This window comes from Melanerpes formicivorus, unplaced genomic scaffold (assembly GCF_026170545.1).
Source record: "Melanerpes formicivorus ecotype bairdi unplaced genomic scaffold, bMelFor1.0.p_v2 SCAF_5, whole genome shotgun sequence".
Taxonomy (NCBI): Eukaryota; Metazoa; Chordata; class Aves; order Piciformes; family Picidae; genus Melanerpes; species Melanerpes formicivorus.
The window spans coordinates 30491939-30514090 of NW_027142357.1; the positions used below are offsets into that span (position 1 = coordinate 30491939).

The window sequence follows — 22152 nt, forward strand, 5'->3', positions numbered from 1 at the left end:
CCAAGTGAAAAGAGTCCATTGCAGGTGGACAGCATATAAAGCACTACACCCAGCCCCTGGAGAGGACAGCCTGCCCTTAACGATGTGTATTCCAGCTGTGCCGCAACAGATGTACAGTTCCCATTCAGCTAAAAAAAGTACTGGCTTGGGTAGACTCACTAGCTTAAAGGTAAAATATGCTATTTGCTCTGAGTTCAGTTGTATAACATTGATATACTCCACATTCTGTTAAAACACAATCTTGGTAGCCATCCATGGTCAGATGCAGTAATGAAAACCAACCTGCTTCTACAGATCACCAGTCATACTAAATGAGAGGAACTCTTGAACTGAGGATCCCAGTTGGAATGAAATGCAGAAACTTCTGAAACAGAAAAATTATACACAGTCCTTGAGAATACCTGGTTCAGAGTAGATGAAAGGACAAGTATCATTAAAAGGCAACCTAATCCAAAACCGATGGGTGGAATTTTAAGGCACTCTCCCTCTTTTATTTCAGTGATCTTTGAATCACATACGTAACAGGAGGCTCATAGACAATTTATAGGCTTTAAATTCAGGAGGAACAAATACAGTAACTTCTTGAGTGAGAGGTAATTCTAAAGAGGCAATTTGCTTTAGGCATTTCAGTCCACATCAAAGCTGCTGCCATCTAATCAAGTTGACATGAACTCCAGTTGCAGTTGGACCCTTTCAGTGTGTACTTGCAGAGGAGAGAATGAAGAGCATCTTCATTTGCAGCCCACTTCAATGTCAAGTTAGCTAGAGTATCACAGGAACATGGACCACTGACAAGAAAGCCTTGGCAACTCTCTTGTAATCTCTTAGTCCTGAAAGGAAGCTCAACAATTAAAGCTAGTGTGCAAGTCTTAATGCACCAGAGAGGTCTGGCTTTCAATTCAAATGCTGAGGTTTGGAGGATCACAGCCAAGAGCAGCCACAGAGTCAGCAGCTTGTTTCCAGTTTGCGAACTCCATACACAAGCTGGATTTCCACTCCAGGAAGGAAAGGGGTGAAGGGGAATCATTCAAGTTATCATGCCTTTGGGGTCTACCTTTCTTGAATTTCTTTTTTTTCTGCCTAGGTTGACACACATCACTAGGAGCAAAACCAGCACTCGACACAGTGTGTCAAGAGATTCACTGCCCATCACTCCTTGTTACTGGGAGCACATGTGTGGAGGAATCTAAGAACATGAAATACAAACTTCTTTCATCAAAGGAAATAAGGGTGGCTGATGTTCAGAAAGTTGGGGACTTGAGTGCAAGAGTTAGCAGCAGCTAACTGGTGGGAAGCTGATATTTCTGCTCCAGCAGGGTGGGTTTCACAGATAATGCTGCCACTTCAAACATTGTGGTTTAGTAGTATGTATCTGTCCCCTGTTGTTTTGATGAAGGAAAGGGTAAAATGGAAATCACCAAATGGGAACTGTGCTTCAGATTAAAAATGGGAAAACATTTAAAATATATAGCACTTTCCAGGTTAATCCTTTGAAACAATCTCTAATTAATTCTCACAACTCTAAAAAATGCTTTTTCTTCTTTTTTTTCTTTTTTTTCTCTTTTTTTTACAGACTATTACTACAACAGAGAATCTAGATACCAATTTACCATTATTTGCCCAAGGCAATGAGTGAACTGATGTTAGGAATCAGTTCAGAAGTTAAAACTTACCAATTCCCAGGTTTGTATTTAAAATATCACAGCTCATGCCTCTCTCAGTCAGTTCATGTCCCCTCCTAACTGTTAACACAGACCAAAGCAGGTGACAATTACACAGGACTGCTTGACTCCAAGCTGGTCCAGACCAAATGTTCCCAGAGCTTTACAAAGCCCAGTGACCAAAGCCTCACAGCACCTCTGTGTATTTGGTTTGTAAAGGGACCGAGTGGCAAAGCTGTAGTGTTTATGGGACATGCTCACTTTCACACAGTAAGCCTATAAGAGGACTTGGTACTAGCCATGGATGCCAGGTCATTCCCAAATATTTCAGGAATATTCCAAGTCTGCAATCCATATTCAGCTTAAAAGCCCGTTCTGCCCTTACTCCAATTCAGTTTTCAGCCAAAAATATTCTCTACAGAAGGCACAGAAAACATGTAAGAATACCTTAACCAGTGATCTTGAACAAGCTCACCAAGGCTAGAAATCCATACACAGACATTTTGTAGGGTGAAAGGACTAGTCACAAAGGAAGCTGTTGTTTAGGTTCTCTAAACAATTTTTTTTGGCTGTGTGCAGCGTAACACACATACCATTTAACCTTTTAACATTGTTAGTCATAGGTGCCAATAAACTCAATAAAGGAACATTTTAAATTAGTCTCACCTAACTGTAAAATCAATGCTACCTGTCATCACACAGTAAAATGCTGGGGTTCCAGCTGTACTGTATGTTTTCAGCTCCTAACCACCCAAAACCACACACAATGTTCTCTAAGATTACTGCAGTTATGCTGAAACAATTGTCATTAAATGCCTCAAATAATTTAAGAGATTGTTATCTCAAAACAAAGAGGAAGCATTTAAACTACAAGTCACTCAGATTTCAGGTGGATTCTAACTGCTATTTGTGTTACAGAGACAGGTAGAGATCCCACGTGAATGGCATAGCACAAGCTGCTATCCACAGAGTAACTCCTTGGAGTAACTCATCAGAATAATGCATCCGAGTGACTCTCATCCCAAAAGGACTTTTGATCTCAATGAACTCTTGTACTCATTCACAGTGGAGGCGAGGCAGAGAGCACTCATCAGATATCCTCTCGGAGTTGGTTTAAACTTCCTGTCCCAGCACCATCTGACCTCTGTGTGAGATAGAACTTCCTACAAAAAGGAAATCATTGCCTAATAATCCAGGATGTAAACCTACATGGCAATAGGTATTTCCTGCTAGTTCCCCCAGCTGATACTGTGCCTTACAGAGTCAGAACATCTTGTTGTGGTTAAGAGGATTACATTAAACCACATAAAGGCACTCTTCAGTTATCATTCCACCATATGCAGGAGAAGTACCCACTGCACAGGTAGGTATATGTGTGCTAGCTGACAAGACACAGGCTGTACTAGCACTACCAACATCCTAGGTACCTGCTTGGGGCAGTTGATGCCTTTGCTTTTAAAATAAAGCCTTCAGAGTTATGAAGGAATAGCCTCTCGAGCTTTCAAAGATAAAGTGTATAGAGAAATAAAACTCTAAATCTATTGGTTGCTAGAGATGTTTTTAAGCAACATATTTTTCCTTCACAGTCAATAATCCAACCAAATTCATCTACATCTAATACCTCCAGTGAGGACAAAAAAAAGAAAATAGCAAGTGTAAGAAGAGAGGATTGTTGTAAGTCAGTATGTATGTATGTGGTTTTATGAATTTAACCCATCCAAAAACAAGCAGATGCAAAGAACTGTCCCCATTAAGATGGTATCACAGAGAACCCAGTTGCCCTTCCCAGCTCTGACATTCCCAAGTCTTCTCCAAATGCCACTGCCCTCAATCCTGAAGTAGACAGGAGGAAGTGCAGCACATGTGGCACACTGCACCCTAACAGCAGAAAGGATGTTTTGGCTGCTGACTCCACAGTAAACTTTCTTTCATTAAGGATACATCCAAACATCATTTCATTGACAGACATGGTCTTCTGCTCAAACTCAAGACAGCCATTTACAAGCCTTGTTCACCTGCATCCTTAATTAGGATTCTCATTTGGCTGTGGTCTCCTACTTCTCTCTCCCACATAAGAAACTCCAGCTCCAAAGAGGAAGTGCTTTAAACTCTGTCTAATTAACTCAGCAGGAGAAAGTCAGAGCTCAAAATCTACCCTCCCCTATCAGAAATTCCTTACCCTGCAGTTAGGAAACATGAAGCTGCTGACAACTCTTAAACACTCCTCCCACAGGAAGGGAGTGTTGTATTTCTCCTATAACTTCTGGGGAATTACTCCTGTACAGTTTTAACATAAAAAATCCCAGGAAACAGTGACACCCACACATACACACCTTCCCAGAGGCAAGTACAAAAACACTAAGGATGTGCACATGGCTTTGCTACAGTGCTTGTTCAGGTGGAGCTTCCAGCTTCCTAGCTGCTGTGCTATAGACAAGGATACACATCTGAGACTAAATAGTTCAGCTTTGGCACAGCAAGCTCATGCAGTCAGACATCTGCTCTGCTCTCTGAGCTCTGCCACCAACTGTACATCCCAGTCCTAAGCCACTAAACAGCAGCCCAGACTGAAAATGAGGTGCCTTGCTGGAGAAGAATGGCTCCAAGATCCCAAGTATCTTTATTTCTCCTTGACTTCCATCTGCTTTGAGCTTTAAGGAACCCTGAGACCAGAAATGCACAACCAGGCATCCAAGACTGGATGCTGTACCTCATTAGTTGGTATGAAAAGCCATACCCTCTGCTGTTCTACACAAGCAGCATACCACCATATACATCTTAGTACAGCTATGCCTATTAATACAACACGGGGATGTTGTGTATTGGCCTTAATCTCCTCTAAAGTGGCAATAAATAATACCCACACAGCATGGCAAAGCACTTTGTAATCCCCAAATGAAGGGTTCTGTAGGTGTGAAGTATTCATAAGATGTATTATTTTCAAACTGCAAAGAAGCTTGCTGCTGTGCACTCTGGCTGTATTTAGCAGCCCTCTCCGCTGAGCAGATCTGAAGCAGACATCAGGGAAAGGAATGCTGTGATAATAAACTCCAAATCCCACAATCTGTTTGTTCTACTAATTAAAGGAATATTTACTCAGGAAGAAGGTTTACACTAGATGAATAGTTTCTAAGAACAAATATGATTTAATTATGTGTAGATGCAAGAAGGAGACTACATATTAAGTAGATTAATTTATGCTCACTAAAAATACAAGTAAAATTGGTGCTTGGCTATTAATTTTCTATGCTGGAGAAAAGAAAGGGTAAGAGAGGGTTCAGAGTTGTCTGCTTTAGAAGTTCATTTAAAAGTGCTCTGCTTTCTTTCTTATTTTCTTTCTTTCAGGAAGAATAAGTCCTTTGCATAAGATAACTTCATTTACTCACCACATTTCATAAATAAATTGTGTTCTAGACAAAAAGAATAAATTTGATGAAATTAAGTAACAGAATGAAGGAAGTGAAACAAATTGAGTGAGGGCAAACAGTTTAAAGAAGTGCCATGTAACAGTTACAAAGAGAGTCCTTACAGGGACCAAGGCAGAGCAGGCCTGTGCTGAAGATGATGATGATGATACATAAATCTGTAACATATTCAGCCCATCCATTCCCAGGTTCTGTGGTGAACAATAGACACTGTGTGGCTATAGGAAAGCAAGACACAACCTACAAAATGAGTTGTGTGGAGAGGTGTCTCTGCAAACAGCTATCTTCTTTAATAAGGAAAACAGGCTCCTAACCTCAAGAAAATGACAAACACTTGAGCAGAAGAGAAGGTCTTGGTGGGGCTTCAAACAGCTAGATGGCAACTTCAAATGGAATCCACGGATACATATCGAATGTATTCCTTTAGCTATTTAAAGAGCTGACTGAGAGAAGAAACACAGTATTTTGGTATCAAACCAGTTTGTCAGAATTGTTCATCTGATGGCACTGTGGATAAAAAAATAAAAAATAAAATTTAACAGTTACCATAAGTATTCATAACATATCCATCAGCAGCACTTGACCTTGCTTTATAGGAAAAAATCATTTCCCAGAAAGGGCAGGCACTATTTCAAGGCCCTTCTGCTTTAACATGAAGAATTTATCATTTTTCTGCTGTCAAACATGAAAAAGTGACTGTGGCTGCTGGACTCTCATTCAAGAGTTTAGAGAAGTGTCTCAACTTCTCTTTGCCTCAGCTTCTTCCTTGGTAAAAAGGAAATCTGTTCATTAAGGAATCGTAAAAGATGATGCAATGGCTCTGATACATTACAGCTGGACAAGACACAAAATAATACAACTTTTTTGCAGTATTTTCTTCCTATCCTCTGCAGGAGCTTATACTAAACACAGTGGAGCAGGACAGTTCTAGTTGATTCTTGTATTTCCTCCTACCACTGCCCTTCATTTTCTGCAGAAACTTCCTCCCTTGAAGAACACCGAGCAAGTCATTCGTCATTGGAATGTGCTGCCCAGGGAGGTGGTGGAGTCACTATCCCTGGAGGTGTTCAAGAGGGGATTGGACGTGGCACTTGGTGCCATGGTCTAGTCATGAGGTCTGTGGTGACAGGTTGGACTCGATGATCCTCGAGGTCTCTTCCAACCTTAGTGATACTGTGATAGTGTGATAACAAGACGAATTTACTGGCATCCCACCACGCTTCACTGTACTGTTACTACATGGTTTTATACTAACCAGCAGGTTGGGTTTTCCCATTTGGTCCTGTGTTGGCAAGTATGTAGAAAACTTCAATTCTCAAAGACAGAGAATTTAGCCTACAAGTAAAGTTTTCAAGAGTCTTGCTGAAATGGAATACAGTTATTCATGAGTGAAAATTCAAAGATGAATATAGTTTAAACACAAGGTTTAGCTGCTGCTCAGTTCAGCTGAGCCTGTGTTTAGCTGAATGGTGGAGGTATAGTTGATGCTGTCTGAGATTGGGGAACAGACTAGATAACGCATCAAGATCTGTTTTATGAAAGTCTGGCCACCAATATATTAAATTAATGTCTGACTAGTTATCAGATGCAGCTTGACATTTCATTACCATGTTTAAATCTCAGCCTTTAAAAAAAATTACAAACCAGAAATTTAGAAGGATATGGCAGAAATGAAACACAATCTTTGAAACCCTCTGTGAAACAGAGGAACCAGCAAAATGCAAAGATCATTGTAGCATTCTGGAAATTAATACCAGCCCATTTTTATCAAATAAATGCTGTTGCAGCTGAAATGACACAGATTGCAGACACATTTGTAGCTTTCTGCCTTACCCAGAAGCCAAAGTTTTTGGGAAAAGATCTTCCTACATCTGCTTTGAAGTGCTTCCTACAATCATGATAATCTGTTCCAGAAACTGGTCATAATAGAAAACACCATTTCAAAGCAGTCTACAAAGCACATTTCTAGAAAGGCTTTCAGTTGCACCTCAATTGCAAATATGCCACTGAGCCACATATTTTTTCATCAGAGAGGATTGGCTGTGATAAGCACACATTTTTCTTGATCTCCTGCCTTTTAATCACATCTATCAAGTCATTGTAACTGACAGACATGTTAGCGCTGCTATTCAAAACAAATAAGAGATGCCTAAATTATACTGCTGCATTTTAAGGACATACTGTCAGGTTGAAAACATGGAGCAACTCAAGCAGCCCCAACTCAGGTAGTATGCCAATTACAAAAGCAAATAGTCCTTGAATAAGAACTGCAAGATGCCAACTTCTGGGGCTTTTTAAAATGAAAAATCCAATTTGAACTTACATAAATTGAACTTTTGCTATTGATGTCCCTTGGTGCAGGATCAGGCCCTTATCTCTTCAATAAGTGTCTTAAACCATTAGAACTGCAGAAATCAGATTATTTTAAATTCTTTATGCTGTTAATTTAAATCCCTGATTACATCAGGTAGATATCTGCCATGTAAATAATCCCACTGGCTCAGGTCCTTGTGATAACTTCACTGACACACTTCAGCAGTCCTTTAGGTCTATATGTGCAGAAAAGTCTTCCTCAATGCAAGTAAAAACTTTAGAGGATTTTTTTTATTCCTTCCTCAGCTTCGGAAAGAAAAAGTAAGGCTCATGATTTTACTTCGGTTTCTAATCAATTACTTCTGCATCTCATGCTCAAACATTTGGGAAGCTTATCTGCTGCTGGGTTTTGTTTTAATTAAAACTGGAAATGCTTCTCTTGGTGCTGCGCTCTATAACAGCATAATCTTGCAGACCTAATTTTGGAATGTGCCTCCAAATTGATACCATCCCTATGCAATCCTTTCACATAGGTACAGGGAAGTGGTGGAGTCACCATCACAGGAAGTGTTTAAGAAGAGACTGGATGAGGCACTTGGTGCCATGGTTTAGTTGATTAGATGGTGTTGGGTGATAGGTTGGACTCTATGATCTCAATGGTCTTTTCCAACCTGGTTTATTCTGTCCTATCCTACCCTATCCTATCCTATCCTATCCTATCCTATCCTATCCTACCCTACCCTACCCTATCCTATCCTATCCTACCCTATCCTATCCTATCCTACCCTATCCTATCCTAGAATCAGTAAGGTTGGAAAAGACCTCAGAGATCATCAAGTTCAACCTATCACCTAACACCTCATAACTAAACCATGGCTTCAAGTGCCACATCCAATCCCCTCTTGAACATCTCCAGGGGCAGTGACTCCACCACCTCCCTGGGCAGCCCATTACAATAAACATAACTCTTTCTGTGAAGATCTTTCTCCTCACCTCAAGCCTAAACTTCCCCTGGTGCAGCTTGAGACTGTGTCCCCTTGTTCTGGTGCTAGTTGCCTGGGAGAAGAGACAAACGCCCTCCTGGCTACAACCTCCTTTCAGGTAGTTGTAGACAACAATAAGGTCTCCCCTGCGCCTCTTCTCCAGGCTAAACAATCCCAGCTCCCTCAGCCTCTCCTCATAGGGCTTGTGCTCAAGACTTCTCACCAGCCTCGTTGCCCTTCTCTGGACACTTTTGAGTGTCTCAATGTCCTTCTTAAATTGAGGGGCCCAGAACTGGACACAGGACTCAAGGTGTGGCCTAACCAGTGCTGAGTACAGGGGCACAATGACTTCTCTGCTCCTGCTGGACACACTATTTCTGATGCAGGCCAGGATGCCATTGGCCCTCTTGGCCACCTGGGCACACTGCTGGCTCACGTTTAGGTGGCTGTCAACCAGTACACCAGGTCCCTTTCTGCTTGGCTGCTCTCCAGCCACTTAGACCCTAGCCTGTAGCACTGCATGGGGTTGTTGTGACCAAAGTGCAGCACCCGGCACTTGGGCTTGTTGAATGTCATCATGTTGGACTCTGCCCATCTGTCCAGCCTGTCAAGGTCTCTCTGGAGAGCCCTTCTACACTCTAACAGATCAACATCTGCTCCAAACTTGGTGTCATCTGCAAACTTACTGATGATGGACTCAAGCCCCTCATCTATATCATCAGTAAAGGCATTGAATAGGATTGGGCCCAGCACTGATCCCTGGGGGACACCACTAGTGACTGGCTGCCAGCTGGATGCGGAAGAGAAAAAAGTTTCTCCTCAAGTTCAAGTGAAACCTCCTGTGTCCTAGTTTGTACCCACTGCTTCTTGTGCTATCATTGGCCATCACATAGAAGAGCCCAGTCCCATCCTCATGACCTCCACCCTTTAGATATTTATATGCATTTATAAGATCCCCTCTCAGTCATCTCTTTTCCAGGCTAAAGAGCCCCAGGTCTCAGCCTCTCCTTGTGAGAGAGATGCTTCAATCCCCTAATCATCCTTGTGGCCCTCTGTTGGGCTCTCTCCAGTAGTTCCCTGTCCTTGAATTGGGGAGCCCTGAAGGGGACACGATACTCCAGGTTATTTCACTGAAATTGGTAGCACTTCATGCATTTGAACACATGGGAAAAGTGAGTTTTATTTTGCAAGCTCAAATCTTACACTTGCAAGAGCAGAATGACTTCCTCAACACAAATTCAGCTTGAAGTCTGTTCTGTAGGTTGAAGTATCTCATTTCTCTTTGCCCACACTGCAGTGCTCCTGAGTGAAAGAGAATCTGGTTATGCCCAGGCAAAGCGCAGACAGATGTTCTGACATTTCCCAGAGCTCCTCTGATACAACACTGTTCTGATTTACAAGCAGTACTGCTGCAGTCCCTAGCCACTTCTCAGCCACCCTTCTCTGATGGTAAAAACTTGATGCTGCCTTTTACCACTACAGCTACTCCAGTTCTTCACCAGGCATATATCACACCAGGCTTCTCCTGCCAAGAGCAGCCAATACCATTACCCCTATTGTCTGCTTTCCAACTTCATAGTCCTTATCTCCTGCTATCTATCTACTCACTTCAGCTCCACAATCTCTGCTGTTCCAGTTCTGACAAGTCTTTGCAGATGTCAGTGCTATGGCTCTTCTTTGGCCAGCGGCATCCCTAGAAAGTGTTCACAGAAGAGCCGTCAGCTGTAATAAGGACTGAAGGGATCCAGTAACATAATGAAATATCACAGAGAAATTAAGAGATGACTTTATTGCAGTTCACAAGTACTTCCACAGCAAAAAAAAAAAAAAAAATGATGCTCTGCTCTCCAGATGAGAGCATGACAGAACCAGGAACTGAGCCACTGAGAAACTAAGAGACAGCACAATCGTGAGGGCTGCGGAACTTTAAGCACTTAAGCAAGAATTCCAGGATGTTCTCTTCCCTCAGAAACATTTAAATTGAAATCAGATGCTTGTTTAAAATAGATGACCAGCTTGAACATCAATCAGCTCAGGGAAATTCAGTGCCTTCAGGGAAAACAGATAAAATGACTGAGTGAACCTTTCTGGAGTTACTGTCCATCTCTGTGAGGAGAGGGACAAGATAGGGGAGAATCTCAGGAATCAGAGTAAAATGTAAACTAAAGGCTGAAATGCTAAAAACCTGGTTCACATGTGTTCTCTCATAAGACAGTGCTCTTCATTTGAATAAAGACCAAGTGACCATAGAAAAAGTTGGTTCCCTGAAGTGTATCATCTGCAAATCTGCCAATGAGTTTTCAACACACACAAAAAATTAAGTTTAAGATTGTCAGTCTTTTTACACTTTGTTTTTATGAAACTAGGAATGAAATACAACATTGGGAGTAATCTTATCCAGTGGTCTTGACCAATTTAGTATTTTGGATGCCTTACATTATGAACTTTACAGAGATATTCTTGGCAAAGAATCTTCTGAAAATTAACTCATACCAGCTACTCTCAGTAGTACCATCATTATCGGTGAAACTGTGCTCAAATGGAGAATCAATAAATAAATATGAAGAAGAAATTTAGGGGGGAAAACTAAGTGCTATTAGCATTCTAGGAGTATAATAAACTCATAACTCTCCAAGGCAAAGCAGTGAAGCCTGGATTTGCAAAGCAACCACAGAGAAGGAGGTGTGTAAAGCTCATTCCAAATATAAGTTGGTTTAATATTTCAAAGACCCAGTGGAGGAAAGACATAGCAGCAGCAATATCATGGTTTGTATTCCTGATGTGCAATCCTAGACAAACACAGAAGGTGTCAAGTAAACTACCCTCTTGGGAGCAATTTCTGTTGGTTAAGAGGGGGGGAGGAGTGTTAAAGTTTAAAGCACATTAATCACTTGGGTTTAGTTTAATTTCATCTGTATGGATACATGTCCAGTGTGCATATAAAAATATTAAATATGAGTGATCCCTAGTTCATCTTCAAAATGTGCACATGCAGTCAAGGTACTTCTTTTAGAATGGAATTAACCAGGTTGGAAGAGACCTTTGAGATCATCAAGTCCAACCTATTATCCAACACTATCTAATCAACAAAACCATGGCACCAAGCGCCCCATCCAGCCTCTTCCTGAACACCTCCAGTGATGATGACTCTACCACCTCCCTGGGCAGCCCATTCCAATGGCAAATCACTCTTTCCATGAAGAACTCCTAATATCCAGCTTAAACCTCCCCTGGCACAGCTTGAGACTGTGCCCTCTTGTTCTGGTGCTGTTGCCTGGGAGAAGACACCAACCCCCACCTGGCTACAACCTCCCTTCTCAGATTGTAGTCAGACTAACTTCAACTGAACTGCTTAGGTGAGTAAGAAATTTGCGTGATCACATTACCTACTGGCAATGTCTAGCAAATCTTGTGAGGCACGAGTCTAGGGCTCTGATGCAGGAAAGCAATGACATGCAACATTTCATTCATAGGATTTAACTAAATATTTAGAATTAAGTATACAAGAAAGAGTTTTCAGGGGTTGTAACCTTGCTTCTGCCACTAATGCGCTCTATGACCTTGAGCAAGTCGCTTAGGACCAGACTTTTCACAGACCACGAAGCCAAATTCATACTGATTTCAGTCATTGACAATCCTACTTGGCGCCTATCTGCATCGCTGTGCTTCATGATATCTTTAACAGATGAGCGCACAACATTCTCCAAGCCGTAGTTCTTTTATACCTCAGTTTCTTTCCCTGATGATTACTACCTCTGACTGCTGAGCAGGATTGTCAAAACTGAAATAAGGGTAAGTTGTACTATTATATCACTTGATTACCCTCACAAAGTAGGAACTGTGGAAGTCTTCATGATTTATATTATATGTTAGTTGACATCCACTTTCAGCAGTATTGGAACAGTGCACAGTCACAGTGCACAGTTCTGTTTTGCTTATGTTGAATCAAATACATATCTTTATCCTACCACAAGCCACTAATTATATTATTTCCCCTGTTGTCTTTTATTTTAAGTAGGTGGTTACTAGCTGAAATTCCAATTAAAAGCTAACCTCTCTCAGACCAGAGGAACACCTTGAACACAGGCAGAAACTGTCTTAGCTTTCCTGGCTTTTTTAATAATGAAAATGCCCCCAAAAGGGTCAGAGAGTGAAATCTTAAGTGATTTATAAATATAGACTGATTGCCCTGTCCAAACTGTGTGTTTGAAAATATCCTTCTGGCAGACAATTATCTTCAATCAGGAGGAGAGAGCAAAGAAAGGAACATGAGGCAGGGCAGGGGGATCTGTAATCACTCTCACAAACTTTTGAGACCTAGCCAATTTTTCCTTCCATGCATTATATATACAGGCTCCAAAAAGCATCTCTTTCTACGTTCTTACTATATTATCCTGCCAAACAGGTATCCAGAGTGAACTTTCTAACCTTTCCTTTCCTGTCTTATTTTTTTCCCTCTAATCTTTGATCTATTGTAAATCAGAATTATAAGAGATAAATAAGCAGCCTTTAGCTGAAACAGCAGGCTAAACAACTTCCACGTGGCCAGGAACAATTTAACCTGACCAACAGGCCATCTGTAGTCAACATCCTTTCCCTTAAGATTCTGGCCCCAAAGTGTTCCCAGATTTAATGCCCAATTCTGCCTCTGAGTTGTGTAAATGTTCCCAGCACCCACTCAAAACCTTTTTGAAGATACTATGAATCTACATAGCCAGATAAGCTTGTTGGCCCCAATCCTGTTGCAAGAATGAGAATACGGCCAGGTGTCAATGGAGTTTGTTGCCTGCCCCTAGAGAAGACAAGCAGGATCTTCTCCTTTCTCAGATAACTAGTTCTAACTGTCACAGCCATATTTTGGGAACAACAATTCCATCTCTAAGTCAGGACACTTTCATACCACACCAGAAATTTTCATTCTGTTACTCTTTCAAATAAAGTTAAAGCTATTTTCTCATTTTCACTCTACATCAGTAGCCTGCACAAGGTTTGCACTTCAAATGAAAAATACTACCTTTAAAATGACAAACACTGAACACAGGACATTTGTTACCACCAGGAAAAGCCCTCTCTGTCTATGGAGGAGCATAATTCATTCACTGATACATGCACCCACATTTTCTCCAGGGAGTTTCACAAATTCACATGCACTCCCAGCACTAAATTTTGCATTTCAATCTAAGCATTAGCTATAAAAGTTGCGTAAAATCTTATGTAGTCAGACAGAAGCTGTTCCCTATTGGCTACATAATAAGCATCTTAGGTGGCTCCAGGGTATAAAATTATTCCAAAAAGGGTGTGGAAAAATTACACTGCATAAATTGATTGCAGATCCACCTGTTCCAGGTGCAAGCAAATATATTTTGTTAAAGCCATCTGTTTGTCTTAAAAGCTAACAGTTTTTGAAGACTATAGCGCAAGCAATCTGCAAAATATACAAACATCAGGATCCACAAACCCTTAAACTGCAAATGGCTTATAGATCATCCACATAGGACTTAGCCTGGCTGCTCTGCAAGAATGCAGACAGCATCTCAGCTTAACATCTGAACATATCCAGCTTCAGGGTCTGTCCTCCACAGCACAAAGGGTTCAAGGCTACTGGAGGATCCATTTGGCACCACCAGATCCTCACATGTTATTCTCAGTTAAAGAGGCAATCTCATGGTTTTGAAGTTATGATTAAGCTTTTGAGCGCAACACAGTATTTGGCAGAGATAAAACTGATGACTATGGTTCTTCTCTGCAGGTTGCCACGTCCCAGCTGGTCACATGCTGCTGCACAATGGATAAAGTCAAACCTTTGAAACTAGCACTCTGCAATTTATTCGACTTCTGGCAACACCCTAATATATTGAGACTAACAAGGCCATAAGTATTTATCCTGCTCAACAAAGTAGATGGCGTACAGAGGTTGGGCACTCAGGGTTTGTTTTATCAGGGTCTGATCATCTAGGGTGCTTCTTCCCAGAGACACATTCTTAAGAATTAAGAATGTCTAGCACCTTGTAATATCAAGTTCCTTCACAGCAGCTTCTAGGAAGAAAATACCCTGTGTCCTCTCCACAAATGACCCCTTATTGGAAAACAATGAAATTGCACAGATGATCTATAAACTCCCAAGGTGTTCACAATTGATTTGGAGATTAAGACTAGTAATCAGTGTGTTTATTTATTATCTCATTTAAAGCCTTCTAAAAAGTAAATAAAAAGACACCAGTCTTGAACCAGCACAGTGCTTCAGAGTATGTGCTTAATTATAAACCCATGAATAGCCTTGTCACCAATTCAGAGTCATACTCTGTAACTTGGTAACATCCTTCACATGCAAATTACCTCCCAGACTTATTACATTGTGAAACAAAACAAATCCCCTTGGTTTGCAGATACATAATTGATAACAGTTTCTACTCATACACTCATCATCAGAGAATCACTTTGAGTCATTTTGTGTGGACTTTAAAAATTTGTGCTCTGTAGGAGTGCTGAAGCAGAGGTAACTTTGGGAGTCAACACTGTAGTCAAGGAGACCTTACATACTGGAAGTCACAGTTGTGCTGTCAGAGCTCTGCTGCACTTTGCTCACATGGTTTGAGCCCGGGGGAAGGAATAACTGCTGTCAAGCAGTACTTTTTTTTGGACAACAATGAGAAAGGTGGTGAAATAAATACAATGCTTGAAGGCTAATTGTGTTTGAAGAATAATCTCCAACAAGCAAGGCACTGTTCACACAAGTTGCAGACTCAAATACCTGTCTTGTATCTCTCATTCAGGCAGCTCCCACTGAAACTAATGTAAATTGCCACCATGGACAGAAATGGAATGAGTCTTGGTATTGTGCACATTGGAAGAGTCAGCAGCCCAGAGTAAAGAGTCACTAAAATAAGAGTCCCTAAAATAAGACTAGCTGATACACTCCCCTCAATAAGTTGATTTTTCCTCCTTAAAAAAGAAAATAAATAAGAATTTTTAAAAGGCAATAGAATGATAACAAAGAACTGCTGACTTGATCCTCAAAGTCAGCAACACAGATTCAGACACAGCACCTTTCAAGGGACAGCAGGAATAGTGCTGTAATACTCTATGGTTTGTCTTCTGGACTAAACCACAAGGATTAAACCTAAAATACTGGCAACGCCCCCTCATAGTGGCATTCAATCTGTAATTGTATATGACTGACTCTGCAATCTCAGCATGACTTGATAGTACATACCTGCTGTACAAGGAACACCAATGAATTTCACTCCTAGAGAAACTTCTGAATTGCCTCCACCATTATCTGCATATTATTAAATATCTCATTTGCAGCACCAGAAATGTTCTAGTTGGGCATGATTCAAAGCAAACCAAATCCAGTTTCAGATTTCACACTGGACTGTACCTAAACTCTGGATCTTAGCACTGCCCTGGCTGTGGAATACCTTTGCATTCTATGACAGATTCCTTATACCTCACCACTTTTGCTCTCTTGAGGCCAGTCTGCACTTGCCACTGCAGCTCTTGCCATGAAGGCAGTGAGCCTTCTTAGGGCAGCTGACAAAACTGGAGTCGAGTGCGTGACCTTAAAATAACAGAACCTTGGCAAAAATTACTCATGGTTCTCAGTAAAAGATTAACTAAGAAATGGTAATCTAAGCATTAAAGGTGAAAAGGCTTTTAAATGCATTCTGAAACCAGCATTTTATAAGATGGCTCAATATATTTCTCTAGATGGGAAACAAGTTCTCGAAGAAAGTTAAATTTAGAGAAGAAAATGGCTTTCCTACTACCGAAAACAGAGATGACAGTTCCTTGGAGGTCATTTATATGAACAGCAATCTAAAGCAAAGGCTTCATCATGCTCTCCCTAAAATCAGGGGGGAGAAAACAGGTTAAGGTTACTGCTGTCAGCCTTACTTAACGTGAACAAAAGTAGCTTTGCAATCATACAACGTTGTCCTTAATTTCTGAGCTCTCCCTGGTCAAACCACCATATGGAAGCGATGCAGCCACGAAGTATAAGAGTGACAGCTTTGATCTTGCATCTCTTACACAGTCAATTAACCTTCCTGATGTCTTTCGGAGGAATCACCTGAAGTAGGGCTGCCGGCAGATAACAGCACAGATCAGTCAGCACTCACGGCTGGAAGGCAGCATGCAGGGGATGGCTTTGTGGTACTGTTTGATACTGCCCCCTTTTGCCAACCAGCAAGTCAACAGCCCAAGCTTCACACAAACTTTTCACATCAGGTTACTTGTTTTCAGGAAAACTATTCCCACAGATGGTCTTCTTTAACTCTACCATGACTGCTCGTGTGATTATTTATCCTGAGTGAAGTAGAAATCCATTGTTCAAGCCATGTTTAACATCACAGAGAAACTGCTCTCCAGGAACATTTCCTCTAACAAAGACTCGTCATTTCCTAGCCCGAGTCAAGCAGGACTTTTACAAATGTCTACAAGGTGAGAAGCAATGGCTATAAAGTCTGGCTGTATGTACCCCACGTCAGCTGTGTGCCTGGAGAATAAAGGGCAACCATTCTGGATGACCAGCGCCATTTGGTTTGGGCCCTTGTTTCACCTTACTGCAACACAACTAAAATCCCACACCTCCACTTGTATCAAGTTTCTTTCTGGCTACATGCATTCCTAGAGAGCCTATCTCCATGCTACCTTTTCAAGTCCGCAAGAAGTAACTGAGGCCACCTTGTTAAGAGTCATTCCCCATGCAGACCCTCATCCTTACATCTCTCCATTCAAGCCTTTTGTCTTCTGGAGTTGTGCTTTTTCACTCCCTTGAGTTTGCACATTTTCTGCTCTCTGGTTGCCCCAGCTCTTTGAGGGAAGGGAGGGAGGTCATGGAGGGCAGCCACTGCCAATTCCATCAGCCTAACGGGCTGCGGGGGATGAACAAAGCAAATATCTATATTCTGAATGGTGGGATCTCTTGACCTGCCACAACTTCAGGATTAGCATGTCCCTGACAGGGACAAAAAACTTAACCTCTATGAGGACAGAAAGCAAGGTAGAGAGAAAAAGAGGAGAAATTGCCTCCGCTTCACTGAAAATGCAAGAGGCAAAACATCAAATGCAGAGATCTCCTACTATAGCCCGCCTAGTGCAGAGTCTACTTATCATCCAATTCAATCTGAACACGAAAGTTTTCATCCAAAAGGAAAAAAAAAAAAAAAAGAAAAGAAGATACAGATCATTCAAGTGGCTGTTTAAAAATGAAATGCCTATTAAAAAACCTGGTTAAAGATCAGTATTTTTCTTTTTCCCACTGTCACCTTCTCTGCAGTTTATGACCAGCTTTCTCCCTTGGGTCTTACAAATCACACATATAATCAAAACATCACTTTTCTGTATAGGAAGCTTCTTTCAGCTACTCTCAGTCTTCCTTCTTGCCTTCACTCACCCAGGATCTCTACTGATCTCAAACAGCAGCAAGAATCAAAGCCGATTATAACTTTTAGCTCAGTTGGTTTCTATTTTGTTTGCAGTGCAGTCAGCTTGAGGTCTCAGCCTACCACTGAACCCTATCCAGAGGCAAAGAGAACTAACCCCTCGCCACTCAGACTATAATTTAGGAAAAGAAGTATTTTCTGTAATGAGAGAGAACACTTTGCACAACAAAATATGAAACTTTACTATGATCTCAAACCAATATAACCATACATAAATAGCTCAAGTCAAAAAATAAAATGCAACCGAAAATAAAACCAAAACAAGAGGGGGGGGTAGACGGGGGAAACAAACCTGGCATTTACCGTGTTTGGAGACCTTTTTTAAGGATAGGAAATTATCTATGAGTCTAAATAGAGCCAACAGAGGACAGAAAACCTTTAGGACATAGATACTCCTCGATACTCACGCTCCACCTAAAAGCCCATGAACAGACAGGTTCAGTACCGACTTGGCAAGCACACCTTTTGTTTGTTTCCTCTGAGGCGTAACAGTAAGCGTGCTCCTGGGCAGCACCGGGGCGCAGATGGTAGTGCTGGAAAACACAGATCTCCAACTTTTGGTGTGGGTGTTGGAGCTGGATCGACAAAGGTTGTTTCTGGGAATCCTCCCCCCGCGCGACCCATAAGTTTCTAACAATACACAGAGCTAAGGAGCTGCACAAGGCTCTCTGCTTCCCTCTCCCTCTCCCCTTCGCTTTTGATCTCCATCAGGACGTGAGCTGAAATTTAATGGGCCACCCCTACCACAAAGACAAATTACCATCTGAAAAAAAAAATCATTAATATCCCTCCGTCTAGGCTATCGAGCTACTCACCATTGCACCCCCTTCCTCTCGCCACAGCCCTGCTCAATGGGTTCAGGGAGAGCTGGGACGGTGAGGAGATAAAAAGGAGAGAAACCACCTCCACTGCCACCTCCTAGCTAACGTCCTCTCTAGCGCTGCAAAAACAGCGACAAGAAAAGCCCGTTCCGCTCCGCAGCCCGCGGGGGGCAGGAGGACGGCGCACCGGGCGTCGTGCATACACAGATACACACACGCTCCTCCATCACCCCCCGCCGCTGCCTTGCACCGGCCGCCGCAGGTCTGAGCCAGGGCCGGCGGAACCGCGCAGCAGCCTGGGGCTCACCACCTCTCCGGGATCCCCCTCCCAGTGCTGCCCGCTCGCCCCGGCCCCCCGCCAAGTTGGGAAGTTTGCGCGCCCTCTTCCTCGCGGCCGGACCCGCCGCCGCGCTGCCCTTACGAGGGGGGAGCCGGGCTCCTAGTGCGGGGCTCACCGGCACATCGTTCTCCGGTTGCTGCAGGCGCGGGGGCAGCCGCGGCGCGGCGCGTCTCGGCTGGGCTCGGCGCGGCTGGGTTGGGAGCGGGGCGAACAGAGAAGCGGCGCGGCGGCTCTCCCCGGCCCGGCGCTTAGGGAGCGCCGCCTCGGGCCATGCGAACGGCTACTGGCAGCGTCCCCGCGGCACGGCCGGAGTTGGGACCTAAGTCCTCCCCTGCGCTCCGCTGTCTCTTCCAGGCGGCTCCTATCAGCACGGCTTCAACTCTTTCCATCGGAGACCGGGGGGAGGAGGGGGAGGAGGCGGAGGAGGAGGAGGTAGGGAAGGAGGAGGGAGCTAGGGGCTGGCAGCCCCAACTCGCACTGATGTCAACTAATATATTCGAAGTTCAACAGGGCATTTCTTCGCAGGCGATTCGCCTTCTCCGCCCTCCCCGCTACTCGCCGCCTTCCCTGCTACTCGCCGCTGGCCGTCCCAGGCCGGCTGGGGGTCTTCCGAAGTACGGCGGCGCTCCGCGGCCGGGGCCCCTGCGGAGGGGAGCCAAAGGACCTGGCCAGTGGGGATCGGGGATCGGGGAATAGCACACTTTTCGGGCGGGCAGGTTCAAGCAACGCAGACGTTGGGAGGGCTGAGGGTGGAGACGAGGCACCAGCCGAGAGTGAGAAGAGCCAGCGGCGGAAAGATGCTTGTATTTAAATCCACCCCCTTCCCTCTCTGATGGAGGGGGCAGGGCCGGTAGGGTTGCTGTGGCTGTGGATGGAAGCAGGGAGCTGGGAAGCCGCCGGACTGGGGATTGGAGTCGGGCCGCGGGCCCTCGGGCCCAGCTCCGGAGGGGCAGGGCTGACTTGCAGACACCGAGGCAGCTGCTGCCTGGAGCCGCGGCCCGGCATGGCTTTTACCGAGCCTCGGCTGGATCACAACACCCCTTGCCTGAGCTGCTCCCGTCACCTGGAGCTCAGGCTGCAATCTCCCCATCACAACGTCCCGTTGCTCTCCGGGGACCACGGGGGTCGAAATAAACGAAGGGAGAAAAGCGGCAAAGTTTCCTCAGGCCGAAGCTGAGGAGGCGGCAGAAGATCCGGGGCGAAGCGCGTACGCGGCGCGAAGGGCAAGGGCGACGCAGCGCCGCTCTGCGCTGCCCGGTGACAGCGCCGCCCGCACCGTTCAGCTCAGCTCCCCAGCTCTCCGAGCCCCGGGGCCACTCGACAGCACCCGCAGCCCCGCCACGCTGGCCGTAGGCCGCCCACCGGCAATCGCTGGGGCGTCTGGGCGGGGAGGGGGCATCAAACGTATTTTTGCAAGTGTCTGCCGTGCCGCGGTGTCCCCGCGGTTATGCACGGTGCTTTTACTCCTTTAATAGCAACCGCGTACAGCTGTGGGGTGATCGCTGCTGATGGACGAACAGCCTGGCAGTGAAAGAATGAAAATGCATCTGGGGTCGTTTAGTGACATTTTGAAATCGCAAGATAAGAGCCTCAGTTATTTACCAGCTGAATCCCCAGAGAGAATGGCCTGAATCAATGCCCTTGCATACATATGTGCATGTATGTCATGAGGCTGATGTTTCATTCTTCTGTAAACTGATCCAGTCCTTCATGATGACAGTATGTTATAGTTATATAAAAACAGTGTAATTGTATAATGGCTTATCAATGCTATGACAGCCAGTTGTGGCAGTGGGTGTTCTCCTGATTCACATCTCAGAGAAGCCACAGCATAGATCCACGGAGATTATCATTATACAATATGTAATTATTTGCTGGTTCTTAATTTCTCAGTTCTTCGTTAATCGAGCAACTACATCACTACATCCAGTCATGCAGTAATGCATTTATAGCTACAGCTTCTGTGAATCAGTCAATACATTATTTATATGCATAGCATTTTCAATCTACTTTCCATTTTAAAACTCACACTGTAAAGTGTGGGACAGGTAATGGGTACAAAGCAACCAGTGTGGCTGTGTAATCTGCTCGAAATGCAAGCTCTGGGATAAGCATCAGTCAGTCTGGATGATGCTGAGCATACTGTCCTATGTACACTGGCATGGCACCTGCCCCACCTTTTTCATCACCATCTTTACTAAATAAAAAAATAAAAATCCCTCTGGCTGGTGTGGTGGGGGCTTTTTTGTTTTGTTTTGGGTTTTGTTTGGTTGTTTTGTTGGGTTTTTTTTGGTGACAGCATCTTCTTAGAGTGCTGTATTCGTTTACACATGAGGAGTAAATAGCTGTATTTCAATTCAGTAAATTAAATTTTAAACAATTATGTACAGCAGCCTGGGTGTTCAGAGCAGAACAAAGCTGTACTGCTGTGCTGGGACATCCCTGGCTTTCTTTTTCAGCTTTACTGTGGAGCGGGTGGTTTACTTAGCTAAACCTCATGGATAAAACACCTCACCAAATGCCATAACTACACATGTAATTTGCAGAAGACTCAGCTCAACCTTTCTTCCTCCTGAGACTTGCAGAGGAGGCACTGAGCAGTGAAAGGGTAGTAGCATGAGTTTTTTCCCAGTGTATGTCAACTTTTGAAGATCTAATGGATAGATCTTTTCTATTGGAGAAAAGATTCAGTGTTTTCCCTAAAATCTTCTAAGTGTTTCCTGTTTTACTGTTTTGCAATTTCCCCCCAAAGCTGGCAGTACTTCTGTTGGTCATGTATGTGCATGAATTGCTCAGAGACCCATAAATAAAGGTGCATATAAATTAAAGTCTTTGCAAACTCAGGTCCTGACACCTTAATGGTGTTACACAGCATGACATCTCTGAATCACTAGCCAGACAGGGAAACTGCTCAAATCCTAGTAAGGGCCTGTGGTGCAGGGCAGTACAATCCAGATTCTTTGAAAGAGAGAGAAATGTCATGGGAAAAGTCAGGGTATTGCATGTGAAGTGATCTATATCAAACAACTTGTTTTCAGTCTCTAAAAGCTAAGCCTCACTATGGAGAGGATGTACCGGGTTCCTGTTTTGGGCTTGGCAGAGACTAAGCTCTTGGAAGACTCTCAGATTTTTTGCAGAGGTGTTGAAATGCACCCCTCTCCAG

At 43.6% G+C, this 22152-nt stretch overlaps 1 protein-coding gene across 2 annotated transcripts in view; it reads right to left on the bottom strand.

Annotated features, from left to right (window-relative positions):
- The window catches only part of SEMA5B (semaphorin 5B), a 295761-nt gene extending 276384 nt beyond the window's left edge, over positions 1-19377 (bottom strand). For both annotated transcript variants that reach the window (XM_068138997.1, XM_068138998.1), the window contains exon 1: positions 19105-19377. The gene's annotated coding sequence lies outside the window, so the exon portion shown is untranslated. The remainder of the gene's footprint in view (positions 1-19104) is intronic.
- Positions 19378-22152: the final 2775 nt, after the last annotated feature.